At 40.9% G+C, this 21,440-nt stretch overlaps 1 protein-coding gene across 3 annotated transcripts in view; it reads left to right on the top strand.

The window, feature by feature from the left end:
- LOC126353816 (lateral signaling target protein 2-like) overlaps positions 1–21,440 on the top strand; it is a 296,323-nt gene that overhangs the window by 100,240 nt on the left and 174,643 nt on the right. The window lies entirely within an intron of this gene.

The raw sequence follows: 21,440 nt of genomic DNA, 5'->3' as shown, positions 1-21,440 counted from the left end.
TGCTCAACAAAGGTGCATGGGTGGCGTAGCGGATGTTGCCGAACAAAGGGGGGGAGGGGGGTGTTAGAGGAGCCTACTGCATTTTATTCACGCGCATGTTAATGTTACGCTCCCACGCGATCTCGCCACAGAAGGCCGTAAAACAAAATGGCTGAAAACGCATATGTAGTACAGTCTTGTTTATTTCTAAAGCACCAGCTACGAACTCTCATTACCGTCAGAGGTTGCTTTGCGAAGAGTTGTGAACGTATCACAAGGTTTACTGGCACAAGAAGCTAAATTTAGGCAGTCATTATGCAACAGAGTTTTCCAGTTCTGTTATCAGTTTCACTGCGTGCTACGTTCTGAGGTATTAAAGAAGGCATATATTTTCTCTGTTAAAGAGTTTATACTGAAACACCGACCGTTCTAAATATCGCTTTACCTACCCGTTTCCAGTTGTTTGGATGACAAAGAAATCCATTTATGGTGGCGATAAACATCATGAACTGATATTTTATTAATAAAAATATCGTAAAGGTTTATTTTGCTGCGTGACACCACAATATGTTCCATGAACTGGAAAAGATTGCTATTTAGAAAATATTATTAATTCGGATTACGGCGGCGACGATGAAACTTCATCTACCTCTATACTACGCAAATCACCTTGCGGTGTATGGCGGCTGGTACTTACCCTTTCCGTATTACGCTTTGGTAGAATGATTGTTAATAAATCTCCGTATGAGTTCTAATTTCACGGATAGTTTCGTCGCCTCATTTGCGAGACGTATCTCCTTGATAAACATCTCCCGGTATGGAATATCTGAATCTGTAATTCGTTAAGCATCTTCGTAACGCTGTCGCACCGACTAAAGTGTCTTCGTTGGATCTCTCTCTCTCTCTCTCTCTCTCTCTCTCTCTCTCTCTCTCTCTCTCTCTCTCTCTCGTTGATTCAACGAGGTTCCGTATCGATAAGCAGTATTCAAGAATCAGTTTTCAACATGGTTGAAAACCACGTATTTGGTGGACCAATTACATTTCATTAAAATTTTCCTAGAGAATCTCAGCCTGATGTCTGCATTTCCTGCAGTTTGTTATATGCTTCATTCCACTTTAGATAGCTTGGTTTTGTTACTCCGAGGTACTTCACTGCATTTACTATTTCCAGTGATTTATCATGAATAGCCGGCCGGTGTGGTCGTGCGGTTCTAGGCGCTTCAGTCTGGAACCGCGTGACCGCTACGGTCGCAGATTCGAATCCTGCCGCGGGCATGGATGTGTGTGATGTCCTCAGGTTAATTAGGTTTAAGTAGTTCTAAGTTCTAGGGGACTGATGACCACAGATGTTAAGTCCCATAGTGCTCAGAGAGCCATTTGAACCATTTTTATCATCAATAATGTGGTGACTGCTTGACATAGAATGAATCAGATATTCACTTCTTACATGAAAATTCCGGGACTTTCTTTCTGTGTTGTTGGATTTGCAATGCTTTGGTGTGATTTTTCCCAACAGGAAATCCCGGCTTGTGACAATCGCTGAGCCCGGTGTGGAAGACGGTGTCCATCATGCGTGTGAGAAACTTCGGTACACGTGGAAATGATTTTCAAAACTTCCCAAAGTATGTGTCTTTGTTAGAGTGTTCATTACTACCTGCGATTCCTATTGAATCTTATCCGCTGTATCAAATCTTCGCCCCCTACTAAATTCAAATTTTGTGAACTTACATGTAACGCCTCGTTTAATTCGAGCCTAGATTGCAGCATAAGTGTCAACGTAGCTATCCTCGAAAAAATGTTTTGCAGGTTAGCCACACAATTGTCTAACGATGTAATTTTTTATACGCATTGATTTTCAGATAAGTACCAAAATTGTTCCTTCAGTATCAATTGATTGATTAATGAATGAATAAAGCACAATTTTTCTTTTGTGGCTTTTTCCGTAAGCAGAAGACGTGTAGCTGTTTTCTGTTCGAGGTTTATTGTCTAGTGCCTCTAACAATATTGTCAGCAGCTACCAGAAAATGACAAGCAATTTTTCTGAAGTGGTTTGCCTGATGAGCGTTATATCAGGATAATTCCACTATTGGCAAACAAGAAAAAGGCTTTTAAACCGTGAGCTTATTGATTTTGGCTGTTACTTAGTATGCGTTAAGTTACTGTTACAAAAATTAATTTCGTTCATATATTTTACTTTACATTACGATTAATAATGTAAGTCGGTTCTTTGCATTCAGCATGTGTCTGTCTACATCTACATGCTAACCCCGTAAGCCACTACACAGTGGATGGCCATGTAGTGGTAGTGACTGGAAAATTGTAGATGAACATCGATAAAGTAACTCGCTTAATGTGTAACACTGGCCAACAAAGTGTTTGGAACTCAGAAATAGTTGCTTCGTACGTATTTCCACCTGCTGAATTCATAAATAACCGTAAGAATAACCGATTACTGCTTGTTATCGCGATAAAGTATCAAGTCATTTTTTTATAGTCTACATTTTCTGTTTGTGGAAAATTCTATTTTTTAAACCTGCACCTTTCAGTCGACAAAGCAAATGTCTTTCGGCTGTTTATCGGCTATAAACAAATATTGTTGCTGTGAGTTTGTTTAATATTGTTTCCGTTATAATTAGTCCAGAATTTCTGGTATTTTGAGTCATTTAAGGTGTGAACTTCCTTAAAATGCCAAGAAAATGTGTAAATTCAGTGAATAAATTTTGTTACAATTTTGATAAAGTAACATTTTCATCACAGAAATGGTTTCTGACACTTCTTGTGAAGACTGAATATTTTGCATAATTTTGGTAGGGGACTAGGATAAGTCAAGGGGTCCACAAATATGTCGCTACTGTTGTCCTGTTATACTACGATAATGCCTGAAAATTAGAAAGCGATCTGTGGCTTCTGCTGTGCCTGTATTTCGGCGAGAGTCTTCAAGCCATGTAGATGGCTGCTATTTGTGCTTGACTCCGTCTATAAAGGGCAGGGTTGTTAGAGGAAAAAGAATAAATAAAAATTCCATCTGCTATTAGACCCACTCGACATTCAGGTATTTTACCAGTTCCTGCTCCATCCATGAACCATCAGGTGTAATTAGAAGAACAAGGCAGTGTGGAAGAAGAAACCAAAGGCTTTATGCGTCCCATGATCGTGATTGTGAGGAAAAAGATAATTACTAAACCACACCTACTGAGTCAGTCGGAATTGACTGATCTCATTCGAGACCTCGGTTGGTCCAAAGAAAAAGCAGAACTGTTAGGATCAAGACTACAGCAACGGAATATTCTTCAACTTGTCAGGGTCTCACATTATATATCGCATCAGAGAAATCTGCTTCCTAATGAACATTTTTTTCTCTTAATGATGAATTACTCCAAAATATGACGCCATATGATAATGGTGAATGAAAATAGGCATAGTAGGCTAATTTGACACATTTATGACCAAAATTTGCAATAATCCTAACAGCATAAGTAGCTGAACCTAACCGTTTCAGCAGATCGTCAATGTGTTTCTTCTAATCCAATTTCTCATCAATGCACATATCCAGAAATTTTGAATATTCTGCTGTAGCAACAGACTTCTGTTCAAAGTCTAAATTTATCAATGTTGGGTTGTGCCACTTACTGCACGAAATTATATATAATGCGTTTTCTCAAAATTTAGTGAGAGTCCATTTGCAGAGAATCATGTAATGATTTTCTGAACGACATTATTTACAATTTCCTCAGCTAATTCTTCTTTGTTGGCTGTGATTACTGTACTTCAGCAAAATATTTAAATATGCTATATTTCAATCTTTCTGATTAAAACTTGGAAAACAAGTCAAATGTTTTGTGAAATTATTTGTCTAACAGTGAGTAATAAAACACGCATTTTCATGTTTTCGCGGCATAAAGACAGTTCCATAACATTTCGGGCGTGCAGATGCATAAATTCAGCTTCAACCTTTAATATTTCTGCTGGACGTTATTCAGCTGAAATATTAAAAGAAGAAGAAGAAACTGAATTTATGCAACTGTGGAACAAGTAACAAAATAGTTTAGAGAGACATTTGACGCGCCTAAATCGCTATACGTAATTTCAAGCATCATTCTAAGGCGCGTTTAACGCTTCTGTAATCTGTTTTATTTCTTTCTTTTAGACAAATAGTTTCACAAAAACTGCCAATATTTTTAAATTTTGGAAAAATCGCAGGGCCATTCTTCTTTGAGACCAATGTAGTTGGGAGCAGATTTTTTTCCCCTTCCACTTCATTGTACGTGAAAGCGTACTAGGTTCACTTAGGCTTGATTTATGTATTCCTGTGCAAAAGGGTACTGCTCCAATCTTTAATACTAATTTTCTAAGCTCGCTAAAATATTTACATATTTATTAATTTGTTACGCATTCATAGCTGTTACCTTCAGTTCTACAATAAGACTTCTTACCATATGCCACCATCCACTTCATCGATTATTTTGGATAATATATTTGTTTGGATAGCCGTCTTCCGCAAAAACTATTATATGACAGTTTTCATGTTTTTTTGGTTTTCTTTTTTTGAGCACACTACAATTTGAGATTTTTCTACAGACGCGTTTCGCTCTACTGACAAAGCATCGTCAGTGGTGACAAGCAAACAATTTTCGTTACATTGCTATCTTATATTGCAGCCAAAACAAGTTTGATTTCAGTCTGACTTCCCTTTTTCGGCTTCTAGAAACCTGCTTTTCATTTGCTACATTTGGTTTTTCCGTAAATCACACACCAGTTGACATCATGCAAAGTTTTTTACGGGCGACTGTCAGTAGAATCGATATACTTGGAAAAATACATGATACTCACAGTGCTGTCGTAGACTAGATTTATTCACTACCGGCTTCAATCATATAGCATCTTCACGGTGGAAAAACAGCTATTGTGACAACACGCGTAATACATGCTATTTAACCAGAAAAATATACGCCACTGCTGAGAAACATTTAGCGCGCCTCACTCGCTATACGTGATTTCAAGCATCATTCAAAGGCGCGTTAAATACTTCTGTAATCTGATCTCTTTCTTTCTTTCTTTCTTTCTTTCTTTCTTTCAGACAGATCGTTTCACAAAAACTGTGAAATGTTAAAATGATAATTAACGCCATAATACTGGTATTATGGCTTTTAAGCCCTTGCTGGTCTGAAATCGTTAAAATGATACTTAACGTCATGATACCGGTATTATAGCGTTAAGTATAATTTTAACGTTTTCAGGTCAGCAGTGGCCTGTATTTTTATGGTTAAATAGCATTTGTGACATGTGAAGTTGCCATAATAGATATATTTCCACTGTGAAGATGGTCCATGTTCGAAGCCGGTAGTGAACAAATATATTGTAAAACAGTACAATATGTATCGTGCATTTCTCCAAGTGACTTCATACGATTTCTTCTGTGGCTTCAGTCGTGTTAACGCAAAACACGTCCACAGATATGAAGTTGATGCAAAACTTTTTTTGTCGGACCTTATATACCGTTAAGTGTAAGGGAATGAAAATTTTAGTCTCGCTTTGCATTAGAGCTCGCTGCGCACCAGCTGAAAGCGTCTGTTGTTCTTTACTTATCTGCAGAACTATTGGGAAGGAGAGAAAACAGCAAAGAAGTATCATTACAAAACGACGCTGCATCATGCTCAGTAAGAACGCAGTTCTAAAAAGAACTGAAAAGATAAAGTAACGCGCCGTGCAATATTTATTTATTTATTTATTTATTTAGTTATTTTGTGGTGATGTACGGCACTGCGTGCATTTAGCGGCTCCAAGGCCGTCCGGTTATCATTTGACTTACCCGAATAGGCTGGCCGCCTCACGAGGCGCCTTGTTGTCTATTATAGATACGTTTCTCAACACTGCCTGAACGTGCTGCTATTTTTTCCAGTCATTGGCTAGTGACAGTACTGTTGTGCACAGTTGCGCCTGCTTTCCGGAGCTGACAGTGTGTTCATGACAGACACGGTGTGCAAAACCTGAAGCTTCAGTAGGGCGTATATGGCACGGGGCGTGCTTCCAAGGTGGGGCAGAGGTAGAAATGAGTGTGTTCAGTTTTTCAGTTCAGTCCCTATCATATCGGTATGAATATTTTGTATTTTTCCTCCCTTAGTCCAATCCTTGTCAGCATTAAAGACATGTGTAGATGTAGATGTAGATGTAGATGTAGATGGTTGACTTGTTCGTTCGTGATGTTTGAGAAGAAATTAATCGCTTAATATATTACAGGAAGAGACTTCAATTTTGTTGCACGCTGAACGTTAACATTAAACTTTCAGGTAAATGAAAACTGCGTGCGTGAGACACGAACCCAGACTTTTCCCCTTCCGCGAGAATTTCTCCTACCGATTGAAGTATGCAGTCATCACCCGTCTTCGCTATTCAGATCCTGTCAGAACCTCACTGCCACTTTACACTCTCTACAGAGCTCAACTGCATACCTACTTGGACTTGAATATCTATAAGAACGAGCATGGGGGAAAATTCTCTCTTTATCCTAACAGATCTCGTAAGGCCCATTAGTACCGACCAACTGCCCGCCCTGTTATCCTTTGCTGAGAGGCGTCACAGGATGCGGATATGGAGGGGCGTGTGGTCAGAGCACACCGGTCTCCCGGCCGATGTCGGTTTTCGCGACCAGAACCGCTGCTTCTCAAACAGGTATCTCCTCAATTGGCATCAGGATGGCAGAGTACACTTCCTTTGCCAACAACACTCGGCAGAAGTGGACGGTGATTCATCCAAGTGCTAGGCAAGCCCAGCAGCGCTTAACTTCTGTGATTTAGCGGGAACCAGTGTTAACACTGCGGCAAGGCCTTTGGCAACTGGAGAGAAATAGCTAGAGATCATTGCTGTATCGGGTGTTCTTTGTTCTCTTTCCCAACGCTAGGATAGTGCACCATAATGAAGAAATCTGTTCCATTAGATCCTAAATTTTCAAGTAGTTTTTAAAGGCGGTCTCTCTCTGCAAACGTGTTTTTCATTCAGTACGGATGAAGCCACAATACAAATCGTATGAAGTCTTTTTGTGTGTGTGTGTGTGTGTGTGTGTGTGTGTGTGTGTGTGTGTGTGTGTGTATGGACTCAGTCGAACAGGTCATACCGTCAGGGCGTCTTCATCGAAGCGTAATGGACCTTGCAAATTTCGTGAACGGTTCACCACAAAATGGTCTGTTTAAAACAATAATGGCTCGAATCTTCGCCACCGCCTTTCGCCTTTCCAATAAACAAAAGAGCCGGAACATGTCGCAAGTATTCAATTTTAAACTTTTCATCTTTTATCTTAAAAATAGCGGCAAAAATCTTAAATTACTCAAATTTGTATTTCCAAGCGCAACTTTCTCAACTACAAATAACTGAAGACAAACTATGAATACTGTTATTGAAAGTCACTGCAGTAATGAACAGAGACACCACGAACTTGATCGTAGTTCAGATGATACGAATTCTTAGAATGTTCATAATAATTACCGATGCTGTAGAACCATCAAAGGATCGTAGTTCAGATGATACGAATTCTTAGAATGTTCATAATGACGCCGATGCTGTAGAACCATCAAAGCTTGTGGTCCGACATGAATTGAACTTCGTTGAATAGATTTCGTAGACGGTGCTCATAACGACGGTAACCTTCAGATCCGAAGAGGCTTTTATGAAGCACCACTTGACATGGCGACTCGGATCCCTGCAACAGAAAAGAAGTGGAATCCGTTAGTGCCTGCAGTGGCCCACTTCCTCCGACCGACTGACCCGCGGCTTCTAGGAGAAGTAGCCGGCAGGTGGGGACTAGCCTCTGGTGGACAAACACGTGCGCGCCCAAGCAATAGCAAAGCTTGAAGGTTCTCTACATGAGTCTCGTATATCATTAACTTAACATTTAACTTAATGTAGCCACTCTGGCACCTCAATTCGTGGCGCAAACTATAAAGTAAATAAAAAATACTGAGCAGCTGAGTGTGTATAGTGGCCACAAGATATATTATCTTTATTTCACTTCACATGTTACTAAGATTTTTGGTAATTATCGGAACCCACGCGCATATTCAATACATCTATGTGGAATATCTCAATGTATACATCCCTTCCTCCTCTCCTCACCTAAGGAATGAAAAGCATGAACGAGAGTGTTCAAGACACATTTCAGTATCTATATCTGTGGGAGTAAAAGTAGTCCGCTAGTATGGCAGAGTAGCCAACCCTAAAAAGCACGTACCAGCTAGCAAAGAGTTTTCTATTCGCCTTGGACAATACTCTTTGTACAGGTTGGCACCATAGAATACGGACCTCTCTGAGCCCTTCCGGACGGGACGCGTCGGTTCCAAATGATGATTTTTCGAACGTAGGCTATGGTGCTGTTCATGTGTTTAATAAATTATGAATTGGGCCTGCAAGTACATCAAAAAATCTAAGAAAATTACAGAGTATGGCTACACATAATGCCGTTGGATGTAGAGAGACCGACTGAATGTGTACTATGCTATAGTCTTTGATGGTGTTACTCCAGAAACCAGTCACTAGGAAAATACGCACCATTAAAGAAAAACAGTGTAAGATAAAACTTCATAGCCGGTAGTATGGTGTCGTCTTCTGTAAACTCACAACAAACATTGTAATGATTCCGCTTATGCCTATAAGGGATGACTTAGGAAAGTTTTCTTCAGTGAGGGTAAGCCTAAAAAGCAACTACTGGATGTGCCAGAAAAGCGTCGGATATGGAACGGTAATACAGGCTATTTAGTTCAGACCGGACTCGTAATCTGGCCATTCCGATGCAAAGTTTTCGTGGTTCCCCCATATTTCTCAACGCAGTTGGCAGGCTGGTTCCTTTGAAAAATACATTGTTAATTTTCTTCCCCGCTCTTCTCTCATCCGAGTTTGTGTTCCCTCTCTGATACTTCCCTCCAAGACGTTCAACGTGCAGGGTAGCGAAAAGTATCCAGTCGGGTGAAAAAGAAGCGTATGAAGTGGGGGGGAAAGAATCATTTGATAGCACGCCTCCAGAGATCTGGCCAACGTCGCGCTAGGCTTTAAGCTCGGAGTGTTTACGAGTGCCTTTCTTCGGTAGGCGGGTGGTTCGGGCCGTCTAGCCTCCGTAAATAATCCCCGACGAGTTTCTGGGTTAATGCCTGCATTCGCTCCACTTCCGGCAGCCTCAAAACGAGCTAAACGCCTTACGTAAGTCTTCTGCTGATGAATCTCGTCAAGATTAAAAAATATCTCGCAGTCTACAGATCTTATTTTCTTATGCGTGCATATATTCAAAGATTCTATTTATATGTCGTGGCCATGCTTTCCTGTACCAGCGAAATTCGAGAGTTAACTAGTATACTGAGGTCCCTTGTAGGAGTTACCTACTTTTTTATTTACACTCTGTTGCATATTAGGACCGTATTGACAAAGTGTGGAGAACGGGATTCCATCCCGGACACCAGAATTTCGCTTATTACGAACTCCTTAAACGCTCATTACATACATAATCGACGCTTTAATCTGTTCATGCTTACAAGGGTGGCGACTCGAGTGGAAAATAGAGAATTCTCAGAGAAACTGAAATTACTGTGGTAAGTTGGGAAATTCTGAGAGAGTCTGAGGAGGAGGGAATTACAATGTTAGCTGACAAAAACTGAAATAAATGCACTAAGTTGATTCGTTATATCACTCCGACATAATGCTCTGGGAAGCATTGGACTGATAGGAAAATACAAAGTGCACTGAATTGGCGCTGTTTTCGTTGCTCGATCGTGGCTATCCCCTGCGCGCTCCGACCTAAATCTTATTGTCCGGCGAGCGCAAGCTTCAGGTCCGTCTCTCATAGTATGATTGTAAGTGCGACGGACTGTAAGGTGGACGTACGAAATTGTCACGTAGTTGTGATTTCACCTTTTGCACAACAGTAAAACTTTCAAAAAATATATAAATACCTGTCCGTATTTGAACAGGCATGTTTTATAGATCAGAACTGAAATTTAGATTTCGGTTTTCTTTACTAATTCCAAGGCAAAATAATTCTTGGTCGACTTTTTTTTTGCAGAGTCATGTTTCAGCTTAAAATTCATCATACTTTGTTTTATTACTGTCAAAGTATGTTGATATCACATTCCGGTGACAACAGTTCGAAGCGTGTCCTGCGAAGATTGCTCACATATTAGAGGGTATTGCACAGTGACAGTCTCAGGTGACGGACGACTGTAACGATGTAATTCGCGTAGCAGATTTAACAATAGTAACTATCCTACAGAGTGATATTATTTCTTGAAGAATAACGTAATCATGAATTTCTTATATATCTCGCTTTTCGTATGTATCTTGCTTTAAATCCTTGCTGAACTTGGAATAATCACTAGTAAGTGACCCGACAATTCAAATTTGCGGCCATGAAACCAAGTAAAGTAAAAGTTGCTCCCCCATAAAACAAAATTTAAAAGTGTGTTACGATCCAAGGTACACGTCTCAGTGGTCCCATTGGAAGAGTCTGCAAAATGCTGAGATCGAAAGTGTTGTCCACGTCACGAACACTTTTTTAAGCGGAGTTTTTGCTTCTCATTTAAGAAAATGGGAGAGAACTAGAAGTATTTGCTTAGCTAAAACTAATGATAGAAACACTTGCGTTGTAATTTTTGGAATACTGTGCTGAATGCTAGTGAAGGTATTTGTGAATACCGTGGGATACCGTGAGGAGAATGACAGCTCCCGTATCAGAACGAGACTCCATCGTCTATGTGCTCACTTGTAGACCAAGTAAATTCTCATACTACCATGTAAAAATGAATTTATGTTAAGTTGTAGCACACTTGTTATCTAAATTGTCTTTTTATTTGCAGGTAAGGAGGAATTCGAGGCCTCTTCTCGGAACCGGCGCGACTGTGTTCCGTATGTAAGTAACTGGTGAACTAATTTGTATAGCTCCTCACAGATAACTGTTTCATAGCGTGGCTAAGTATTTCAGTGGTGAAGTACCAGTACAGACCCAACGGTTTCGGTTTCGATAGTCTGGCGAAGGACTTTGCTCAGTCACATATAACTCCTTTCACCTTTAACAAGGTTTGTTAATGTGAGAAACGCCGAGTTGGATCATTGTTTGGAGTCCACGTCAAACAGTAGGTTTTCTGTGTAACTAACTGTACCAGTTGGAAGGACCGACATAGGCAGTGGCATTCCATCTCCAATAGGAGCTCAGGGGTGCTCAAAGTAATCTTAGGACTGATGACAGCTTCACTTTTTAATGTAACGACATATCATAGTGCTAAGTGTAGCTTCCACATTCAAAATGCGTCCCCCTTTTGCGTTCTTTACACCAGTTCATAACACTGTCGATGATAGTACTTTTATGTGTGTCGTGCTTAAAGTCGTGCTTATTCTACTGTACTTAAGTTTTTCACAGACTTCCAGTCCAAATTCTGTTAAAGGTTTTCAGCCAAAACTCTTACTATAAGTGTTTCAAATTTGTATTTATTTTTCCTCTGACCACTTGTCTTCACATCTTCCTCTAAACACTCGTATTTCTGATGTGTATATGCTGGCTGAAGCAACGGATGAAAACTTACACCAAGTCCGGGATTCGAACCCGTGTCTCCTGCTCACTAGGCAGATGCACCAACCACTATGCCCCCTGGCGCATTGGCCCAACTGCTCGGACTGCCCTAACACGCCTCCCTCTTCAGTCCAGACTCCCATTCACGGTTCAGTTCGTTTGGTATTCTAGGCCTAAAGTCGAGCAGTATTGCATAGGACTGTGTTGGAATCTCAGCGTCAAATGAAATGGGGTCGTGCCCGAAACCCAGGCGTAGGCGCTTAAATCAAATGAACTATATGGATCCACAGACGTTTTCAAGTCTCAAACGTATATTGTGTTATATGCAGACAAAAGCGATTAATGAATATTTGTACCGGAGATACCTCACTTCGAATCCCACCTCTGATACATATTTTTATTCGTCACTTAAACGTGCATATATGCGTCATACATATGTGAGACTTGAAAAGGTCTCTGGAATAGTATAGTTTCATTTGATTACTCATATTTTTGTTGGTATACTTCTCTTTGGTAAACAAGACGCGTTTATCACTCTCTTTTTTTTGGGGGGGGGGGGGGGGGGGGGGACGGCAGTAGATACGCAAGGACCACTTTTCAAATTTTTCAGTGTGTTCCCACATAGCGCTCACAGTGCAGGTAGATTAGTTTTGTTGCAGGCGAAGAATATACCAAGAAGGTGGCGATAGTAGTGCTATTGATAGCTCGCTGTACTGTCACATTATTACAAGATTAGTCGCGCCCCTTGTCACTTGTTTGTCCAGGAAATGGCCTTCCAGGTGCCGTTTCTTGCCTTCGCCAGCCAACTGTGAACTCTGAATTGAAAAACATTATCTGTATTTGCCTAGGAGAGACTCCTGAAATCATTTCATGCTTTATAGAAGCTGTTGTTTCTGCGTGTGGGGTCTCTGCCCAGTAGTATGGATAACCTCAATTCAAGTCTCATGTATTTCTGAAAATAAAATAAAAAATGTGCCCTTCATTGTTTTGCATAACACAGTTTTACAAACTGCAATGTTCTTAAAGATGTCAATGCAATTTCTCATACGTAGGTGTTGACGCTGTTTGATACCAACGCGAAAATTTCAACTGCGTCTTTAGGTAGCATTATGGATAACAGGATGTTGCATGCAGTAGATTTTAATGGCAGAGGAGTGGGGTGGGGTTGGATGTGGACTGAGGAGTTTTCTCAACGATTACAATGGATGTCTCAAAAGAATGATCATATTTGATGTATCAAAATAGTTTGAAGTCTAGCGACAAAATCTTTATTATTGAAGTGCACTGTTTAGGAAGTTATTTCTTAAAAATAACGTCATTTAAATGCAATCCAGCACGCCCAAGGCACTCATTTAAGCGATGAACGTGTTGCATGATGGCTCGCCATGTAAATACTGGAATGGCTGCCACTTCGCTACGGATATTTTCTTTCACTTGCTTTAGAGACTTCGGATTTTGACATACACTTTAGATTTCACCTAACCCCGCATGAAAAAGTCCATGGGGCTCAAATCTGGGCTGCATGGCTGCCAATTCGCGTCACTCCTCCTTGAAATTAATTTGCCAGGGAAAACGTCACGAACACGCAGTATAAACGTGTGGGACGTGTGTGCTGTGGCTGCTTCTTGCTGGAACGACGTTCTGTGTTAATAACCGGGAAAGTTTCTCAGTTCACGCAGAAAAAAGTCATTCGATATCGTCAAATAAGGTCCCGAATTCACTGTAACTGCACTGCCGCCCTCGTCCTCTAAAAAGTACGGGGCCAAATATTTCTCAAGCCGACATCGAAGCCCATACAATAACTTTTGGCGAATGAAGGGATTTCTGTCATTAAAGAGCTGCAGCCTATGTCTGGCATAATTCCAGAGCGATGTGCATTTTGCGAGGGTGCAGTTAAAGGTTTTTTTTTTTTTGCAGAATTCGGTGTAGTAATGGTCTGTGCATATTGAAAGAACTCTCACGCTTGCGAATGGAGAAGTTGTGATTGTCACAGAGAGACCGATTCATTCTCTACATTGAGTCGTCCATTCTTAATGACCTTGGTCGCCCGGATTACGGTTTAGCCAGCGTTCAGACCGGTCTTCTCCAACTTTTTGATCTGTTTCCGAATAAGTTGAACACTTGGAACACCATTTATATTATGCAGTTCGCAATCTCTGCAAAAAATTCATCCGTGTTACAGTCGCCGAATCAACGATTTTCTAAAATTCTCCCACACACAACGCGCGGTCCGCTCCCGAGAAGCGCTCCATATCGACTGAATTCCTGAAGACCAAGCAAGCGACGAATACACTCCTACTCTCCTCCGATTTGTTGTGAATACGCAGAGAGCTCTTCAAATATAAACTTTCTTTTGAGACATCCTGTATTAGGCATAGTTACTTATATGTTCCATATATCATATGTACAATTTTTAAAGTCAGTGGAGGGAATTTGATATGATGTATCTTTGTCCGCAGTAAAAAATAGTTTTATAAAAGATCACTCTGACTGGTCGTTCTCTAAGGGTGAAATATCGCCAAAGTTCGGTCCTTGAATAGGACCGAAAGGTCGACATACTTGAATGTAGTTTGTGTCGTATCATGAAATAAAGAAATGGGACGACTGTGTGGTTTCACGAGTAAACCATGCTGCTTTGAACTGCGATTATGCTCAGCAGCGATCGCTAAATCGGAAAAGTTCTATCTTTCCTTCACAGTTTTCGTAGATCTATGTGGAAACAGGCAAGTGGTCGTTGCAAAGAACCCGCAAGTTTTGTCCCTGCATGATAGTTTCCTCGTCTTTCTTGATGTGTCCACGTGTCAGCCTCTAAACTTCGGGCAGTCGGCAACTTGTTCCAGACGTTCGTTCAGCAGCTATTCCTACTGAACCGCTCGCCCTGTTTGAAGATATTGTCTCTGGGGTGATATTCCCCCAGAGGCTCTAAAATCTTGCTACATTTAATTCCACGACGTGCAGGGGTCTTGCAGTAGGTTGCGGTTTCTTGTCAGGTGCTCTTGACTAAACGTGTAATCGTTTCTTCGTGTAATTCAGTGTGATAATTTGATTTATGGATTCTTTATTTAGTAGGAATTCAAAATTTCAAACGTCATCATAGAATAAAATAAAATCCATAGATGAATGTACCAATAGGAACAACAACAGTAATAATAATAATAATAATAATAATAATAATAATAATAATTACATTAGTGAAATAATTCAAGTAAATGGAATTGAAAAGAAAACTAATGAAAGCAGCAAATACTGTCTCACCCAAAGTATCTACAAGAAGTACATTTCTACTGAAGTTATGCCATTACAGCAGAATGTATCTGTTTCAGAAATGCTAATTCTGGACAGGAAGCAGACATCAAAACCAAGAAGAAGAAGAAGAAGAAGAAATCAAAAATTGCAAGCAAAATCCTCGGGGACGAAACTGCATAGGCGATCAGCTCGGACTAAGCATCACATTAGAGATCAGCAGGCATAGACGACATTCAAAGTGATGTACGCCAACACAATAAACTTTTACGGCCATATCAAGAGAAATAAAGTAAAATTGTTGAATTTTATGAAATCAGGAGTGAAATAAAAATAGATACAATGTAATGGATTGGAGAAATAAAAAAGTATCTGAACTGGAGAGAATAACATACGAAGATATACGGAACAGGAACATTTTTATATCCAAACTTCAAGGTAGCATATTAACTAAGGGGAAAGAAGAAGAAGAAGAAGAAGAAGAAGAAATGTGGACACAGACAAACGGCTGTCAACTCTGCACAGACCTGATTTTTCATTTACATTTATAAAAAATCAGCTTAAGAATATGCTTAATTCACAAAGCATAATAATAGAAACGGAATGGGGAAGGCGATTGGCATGGCTTGTAAAAGCCATTCCATTATTCCCTTAGTAAAAATTTGAGTAAATTCTGGAAAATTTAGCTTGTGCGGCAGATTCACGTAAAGACGACCAAATGTGATTTAAATGTTAAAGTTCTAATAGTTTTCGATTCATGTTGGTTATTTGCAGCCTGTATAATACAATTAAGTGAACGTGAAGTGTCCGTGTTGTGAGTAGGAATTTATGCAGACAAACGTTTTTTAACGTTGGTTCGAAAGTTAGTGGTATGTCACATACAGCCTCCATTTCTTATGGAAGCCTATTGGAACTTAATGAAGAAAGGTTTTGAACTTTTTTAGGAAATGTAGTTGAATAAGTAATTATACCGTAAAGATTGTTCGTCTGTAGATGACAAAATTTCTTCGATTCGTGAGGATTCCTCGGTGCTACGAGTTTCGTTGACAGAATCGTAGCGTGGTACGTGCACAATGGGTAGCGAAACATGTGGTGTCCATTCGCATGTTCGAGGAACTCTTTTTACAGAGAGGAAGGCCGGTCGCCAATTATCACTGGCGGAAGTCGTTGCCCAGGCGTCAGGCTCGTGCCTTTATCGGAGGACGAGCATTGCGTTGCGTCCGTGTCGCCGACGAACGTGTTAGCCTTTCTTTTGTGCGTCCGACTAACTGGTAATCACACACTATCGAACCATGCGAAAGAAAATGAGAGATAGCGTAGACGCCTGCGAAGCTGTTGGTATAATTGCTTCCTCATTAAAGAAAGTAATTAAAGATTCTAGTATTTTAACAATTTCGACCTGCCACGTGACAGTCTCTGCACATCTCTTTGACATTCTAGCTACTCCTAGATACCTTAGGACAAGTTTTCCAAGAAATCGTGATAGGGCTGCTCGTGTTCCGCGAGCATAAAGTGTGATGTGCGTAAGACGTAACACCCCTTTTATTTCGTCAACGGTTCAAGATGTCGAATAGACGCTTTTGGTAAATGATAGTAAGCAATTATTCTGTATGGTTAACAGAGATTTTGCAGCAAATGTTTTTTTTTTCAAGCAACTGCACTTTTTAACGGCATTCGGGAGCTACTGAAAAATGGAATATTGTGGTACAACTGTTGTTATTGTTATCGTTGAAACATTTCGCAAACGTATTCGTGAAATTTGCTGAAGTTTAAAGGCAAGCCAGGCGGGAACGGTTTACACCTTGAAGCGTGTTTCTCATGTCGTTACACATATACAGCCTTTCGATTTTACTTGGTTCCACGAAAGCTCTTCACTTAACGTACACATCTGAAATAGTATCCCAAAGTCCCTTCCGATATATTAGAAGTTAAATACTGGGTCACCAGTTATTGTTGTAAATGGGACTGTGGTAGAAAGTAGGGCCAAGAGAATATCCGTTTTGTAAGACAATTCTCTTTTGTTTTTGCTCAGTCCCAGTTTCACAGTTTTAATTAGATTTCTTGTTGCCATCACTCCGGATTATCTTCAGATCAGAGTAGTTGCGTCACCAATCTGTCTTGTGTACTCAGCACCACATATCAGAATTTTGCAATGAGGTCAGTGTTTTAAATATCTATAATATATGTAGTTTCGAAGTTGTTTTCTTAGGTTCATCGTAGAGATTTGCAGGGAACGCCTGCAGGGTGTAGAAACAACCATCGTAACTTTGAAACTGCTCTTTTGATTCGCGTCTTCGTAAAACAGAACGGGTTTGTGGGTCAACATTGGGGACTCAACAGTTCCATATTGTTTTACACTTAAACGGAACAGCAGGAGAGGTTTTCAGGTTAACAACGATTGTCTCTGTGTATATCCATTGTCTTCTTGGATGGCGTGCACGTTGATAAAAATCCTTTTCTTAGCTCCTTATACGAGTACTCTATTAAGGAAGTTACTTCACTTTTTATGCTGTATCTTCCCCCGTTTTAATGTACAAGACACTGCTATTCTGGTGTCTGTTATTACGTGTCATTAAGCTATTCAACACCAGACAGCTACTAAATGCACCTCATTTGATAACAGGCTTTCCGCGAAACCTATGATAGGACAAGATTTCGTAAATAAATATGACCACTCTTCTCATCCTCGATCATTTTAGCTAAATAATAAAGACACGGAATTTTACGTATGTAGTGCAGAGATAGATTCATTAACGCCTCTGCGCCGTTTTATGCTCATTTGCTCTTCAAAGCCCAGCATTCATAGTATTAAGATCTCCCCGGCGTCACATTTATCAGAGCTTGGGAAGGCTGAAGGAATTTACATTCCACGAAATATTTGTACGGGCCCCGAAAAACAAATGGGTATCAAAGGGCATAATGGGCGTCGAGAATCGAACTCTGCTGTAAATACGAGACTTCAGTAGTTCAGTCTGGACGGAGCGAAAGCAATGAGTACACACAAAAATCTCGCCCCCCCCCCCCCCCCACCTGAGGACGAAAACTGGTCGGTCGTCGAAATATTGTGCATAAAATAGAACGCCCGGAAACACACCATTGATGACTGTATTGACGCAGTCGAGGAACTCATGTCCTTAGGTCAGGAAAGTATAAATGACTTTGGAATATTTGAAAAAAATTAACATGTTAAGTAAATAATCTGTTGTAACAAGATGTGGAACTTTTATGCGCAAAAGATCCAAAAATTGAGATTTGTGCAGCAGCTAAGGCGGATGGTCTTCACGAAACAGGCATGAGCAGCTTGGATTCGTAGAGCTGAGCATGGGGTGACCTTCAGCCAGCAGTAGGTGCAGATGTGACGCCGATAACTGCTATCAATTTATTTTTCTATTGAATATGTCCAATACTTATACAGATTCATATTGAAGTATTTAAGCAATTTTGTATGTAACAATAGACACTGACACAATGGTGGCTCTCCATACGTATGTGTTGTGTTCAAACGTGTGTTATTTCCTAAGGGACCAAACTGTTGAGGTCATTGGTCCCTAGACTTACGCACTACATAATCTAACTAGTGCTAAGAACAACACACACACCCGAGGAAGGACTCGAACCTCCGATGGGAGGCTGCGCAATCCTCAAACCTCGCGGCTCAGCAGTGTTGATTCTGTAAGTATTGCCCATTAATATGTTTCTATATTTTGGATTTTATAGATTAAAACAGTTTGTAAATGTAGATACATATATTTACGCAGTTTTTACAGAACTACCACTGACGATGCTTTACCATTGAAAGTAAATCGCGTCATGTCTAACATTGTCTTAAGTTACAATACGCATAAGACAGGAAGATAAATATCAATTTATAAAAATAACAGCTGCAGAAAATGGTCGTCTAAACAAACGTAACGCAGAGCAGAGTTTATACGATTCGTCAACTGTCATTACAAAAATGGTTCAAATGTCTCTGAGCACTATGGGACTTAACATCTGTGGTCGTCAGTCCCCTATACCTTAGAATTACTTAAACCTAACTAACCTAAGGACATCACACAAATCCACGCCCGAGGCAGGATTCGAACCTGCGACCGTAGCAGTCGCGCCACTCATTACAGTCCTCGGCTTCAGGTACGGGGCTGGGTGGTGCAAAGATAAGACACTGATTTCATATTTGGGAGGACACCGCTTGAAATCCACGTCTGGCCGTTCAGATTAAAGTTTCCCGTAATTTCTCTAAATTGGCTAATGTAAGTGCCCAGAATCTTTCCTTTAAAAGGGTACAACAGATTTCCTTCCCATATGAGCTTGCGCTCCATCTCTAATGACCTCGTCGTGCACGGGACGTTAAAACGTAATATTCCTCCTTCCATTAGTTAAAGACGACTATAGTCTCACAAAATCGGAAACAACTGTCAGAGCAACGAAACGTGAAGTCTTGTTAACTTTGTCCACTGCGGTGGGCAACAGATCTCATAATTGTGAATGCATAAAACTGTTTGAAGACGGGGGTACCAGTTCAAAGCGCCATATCAGCCACTGAATACTTATACGCGGCAGAATATTGGCTGGCTGTTGCTTGATTAGTAAATTGTATAATTTACAGCCTTTCTGATAGAGTATTTTCTCGACCGCCCATTCAGGACGGCGCCAGCGTGCAGAAGGGCCTGCGGTGCGGCTATGCAGCGGGTCCACTTGCCAAATGAGCATCTTCGGCGGGCTCTATCGATCAGGCTGTTGGCGCCCCACCGCCGCTATGCGGATCCCTGCGCCTCGGTGCAGGAGCTCCTGGTCCTCGGACAATCGCCGCTGAGGTGTCCCAGTCTGTTTAGCAACTTGCCAACTACTTGCCGTAAACACTGCCGAGTGAACTTCGCAGGTGTCTGCAGAGGTCTCGCCAAGAGAGATCTGTACCAATGCGCGAGAATGCGTGTACAAGCTTGAGGGTATCCAACCGTAAATTATACTGCTCAAAAAAATTAAGGGAACACTTGTATCAACGTTCCATTTGTTAAATCTATTTTTGTATAGGCGGTACCTATGGTCTTATTGCACGGCTTGAGATATTTGCGTTCAGTGTAGGCAACAGGTAGAATCATTCGCCACCTATTGGCTGTGTAATGCAGTTCAGTGTCAGATGACCCCTCAGAAGACTGAGTTTCGGTGTCCCATTGTTTTCTAGTGAGTTACACAGATGGCAGTTGTCATTTGTAAACATTATATTCAAACAAGCAAATGCAATGCGACAACTTAAAGCAGTGCAAGTTGATCCAAAAAGGATTAATTTCCGGCCGTTTTGCTACAGATGCCAATGCCTCTCCATGTGTCATCCATAGATTGTCCCGCTACACGGTGACAGATCAGTACACAAGGTGATTAGACAAGGTCGCCGACGCATTGCATCCCCACATGAAGACCGGTATCTGGCCATCTCTGCGTTGCGACGTCGTACGGATACCGCCAGAACAGTGCAAAACGATCTCAGAAAGTGCCTCTGAAGCCGCTGTCAGACCAGACTGTAATGAACAGGTTACGAGAAAGGACCTTATTAATTATAAGTCCTGTTGGAGTACCTCGCTTGACGAGGCAATATTTTGGAGCTCGCCTTCAATTCTGCCCTTCGCATCAGGTGGCTAAACCGTCACTGGCGATACGTGTTATTAAGAGAAGAGACCGGATGTCCTCCAGTGGAAGGTGATGGTCGTGGTCTTGTGCAGAGAGCCGTGTTAGGGGTACCAGCCAAATGCTGTCCAGGTTTTGTGATGTTATGTGGAGGCTTCAGTGTTGACAACCACACGGATGTTGTCATTGCCCATGGTCGCCTTACCGCCAGGTAGTACATCGAACAGGTCCGACAGTACATACTGTTTTGTCCCTGAATTCCTTCTGATGTCAGGGCCTATGTAGCTGGCGTCAGCAGGGATGTCTTGCGAAGCCTAGAGATTGAACTAATAGAATGGCCGGCGGCAAGTCCCGTCCTAAACCTGATATTACATGTTAGGACATGCTTGGCATACGTGTTCGGGTCGTCCTGTTCCACCACAGAGTCTCCAAGAACTCTTATAGGCTCTTATTGGACAGCAAAGGGTGATCTCTGTAGGCTTACACGGAGGATGCCGCGATCGCGGAAGGCGTACACATTATTTAAGCTCGCCAAAGTCCAAAGAAAAGCTTATAGGATGAATGATTGTTTCCACTTTGCTTTCGACACCTGTCTGACATTTCAGTTCTTTCTATATAAACGACAGAAGATGTAGTGATGGTTTGTTGTGAATTCGTATGTAATTTATGAAAAATAAATGTGACAACCCTAGTCCAATTATTGCTCAGTGGGGTATGGCAGACGCTCAGTCACGTTCCTCTAATTCTTTTGAGCTGTGTAGTTCCTTGCACATTCATAAAAAAAAATCGCGTTAGTTGGATTGTGCTCTTTCCAACTGTCTTGATGCAATTTATACGTCTCACAGTCAAGATTCTGCAAATCCTCATTTCATCCCGACATGGTGCATTCAGCTAGGACCTTGTCGTATCTCATACATGTTAAAATTGTTATGCTTCGTAATTCATAAGTAAACTATGATTCAACGAAATTTACCACTTTAGTAAGAAATTCGTTAGACGAGCGACTTTCCGATAGTAAGTTTCGTCATTGTTTTTCACACGAAAACTTCATTGCCAT

This window comes from Schistocerca gregaria, chromosome 3 (genome assembly GCF_023897955.1).
Source record: "Schistocerca gregaria isolate iqSchGreg1 chromosome 3, iqSchGreg1.2, whole genome shotgun sequence".
Classification (NCBI taxonomy): Eukaryota; Metazoa; Arthropoda; class Insecta; order Orthoptera; family Acrididae; genus Schistocerca; species Schistocerca gregaria.
Note: the sequence above shows the minus strand (reverse complement) of the source record. Positions and strands in the feature narration are given on the sequence as shown.